Consider the following 1861-nt stretch of genomic DNA (forward strand, 5'->3'; position numbering starts at 1 on the left):
GCTTCCAAGGCTCAGAGATCAGCACTTGGTCGACTTTCTAACCATTCCTTCCTCAAGTCCCTACAGATCCTCCAGATCTCTGTACAGGCTATTCCTTGAACTGCCTGAGAGACCTAACCAGCCTGAGTTCACCTCCTGTGTTTGAGTCCAGTGATTCCATCTGGGCCAAGCAAATAGCCAAAGGGATGTTGAAACTAACCCAGAAAGGACAGTGCAAGGTGGTTTTCTTCACTCCTACAGTGGCAAGGGTGGCTGGCATTACCCCAAGGATCTACCACATCCCAGCCAAGAAAGTGAAAGCCACAGATACTGCTACCAAATGAATTGCCTATGAACTATGGACTCATTGAAAGTAAGGTTTCATTGGGCCCTGGGTCTTTCCACTCCCTGCCCCTCTACTTCCTCTTGAGTCTTGTGTTTTACAGTATGGTTATGAATACAGGGCTATGGTCCAGTCTCCACTACCCTCAGGCTTGGACTGGGAACTGAGAAGGACAGATACAGGGAGGGCATTAGCTGATGTGACTACAGACCAGCAACCCATATTCCATCTTGACCTTTACTTGCTGTTGTCTACTTTAAGTGTCTGGTTGTATGAAGAAAAAGAACGCTATGGGAATTTATCTTTTGAAATAGGAATACAGAGTTTAAAATTCTATGCAAGTCATGTGGCTGGTGCCCTAGCTGCCAGCAACAAGGGAATTTCCATTGCAAAAACCTGGGGTTGTAAAACTGAGGCTTCCTGAAAAATTCCTTTTAAAGGATTCTGCCCTTGGGGAAACAGGAAAACCTGGGGGATCAGACTCTATGCCACAAGAAGGGATCCTGGGGATAGAGCTAACCATTCCCAGCCAGAAATCAGCCAGGACTGCTGGTTATGCTTAGACCTTCAGCCCCTGAACTTCATAGGAATCAGAACTAACCTGCCTGTCAGTTTGTTTACTGACAAAACTCACCGGGACTGCGGGCAAACCAAATTAACCTTAGAGGACTAATAAGGGCCTAAAACTTGTCTGATATCCAAAACTCTTAACCTGGGCACTTCCCCTTATTGTGAGGCTTGCTCTTCTGCCTTATGGGTTTGTTCATCTGGGTAACAGCAATATTGCTGAGCCCCTGAGAGTTCGTGATAGCATGTACCAATGGCTTGACTAAATACATGTCTTCTGATGCTTTCCAAACCAAAGACAGGTTGAGCAGGACCTAGAAGTAATAAAACAATACTTAGATCCCCTTATGGATACGCACACACACACACACACACACACACACACACACACACACACACACAAGAAATGATCCTACAAAACTGAAGAGACTTACTTCTCATAAGATAGAGGGAACTATGCCTGGTTCTGAAAATAAAACTGTTGTTTCTATGCTAACTGATCAGGAGAAATCTTAATTTTTTTCCATGATTGGGGGGAAAACTCAAAAAGAGAAAGAGAAAAAGACATAAATCAGACAATTGATACCAGTCTCTGTTCTCTTGGTCCCCCTGGCTAACTACTCTGCTCTCAGCACTGACTGGGCCTTTAATTCTCATTCTGATTAATGGTGGGCCCCTGCCTGCATCTTAGACTATATGGTCAATTATATATCAGTTCAGTAAAACTGATGGTCCTTAGATCCAACCACACCTCTTTAGAGCAAGATGAGTCCATGATTTGGCTCATTCACTAAGGCCAGTGGGGAATGTAACAGGACCCTGGACTTAGTAGGCTCTGAGACCTTAGCAAGACTGACTCCATGGTGGAAGTAATACCCAGCCTGTAAACTCAGCATGTAGATAGCATTGCCTGCCAACACTAAAACACAGGCTTAATCTATCAAAATCTATAGCTCCACAAAAGACTGAATG

The sequence above is a fragment of the Arvicola amphibius genome, chromosome 7 (assembly GCF_903992535.2).
Source record: "Arvicola amphibius chromosome 7, mArvAmp1.2, whole genome shotgun sequence".
NCBI lineage: Eukaryota > Metazoa > Chordata > Mammalia > Rodentia > Cricetidae > Arvicola > Arvicola amphibius.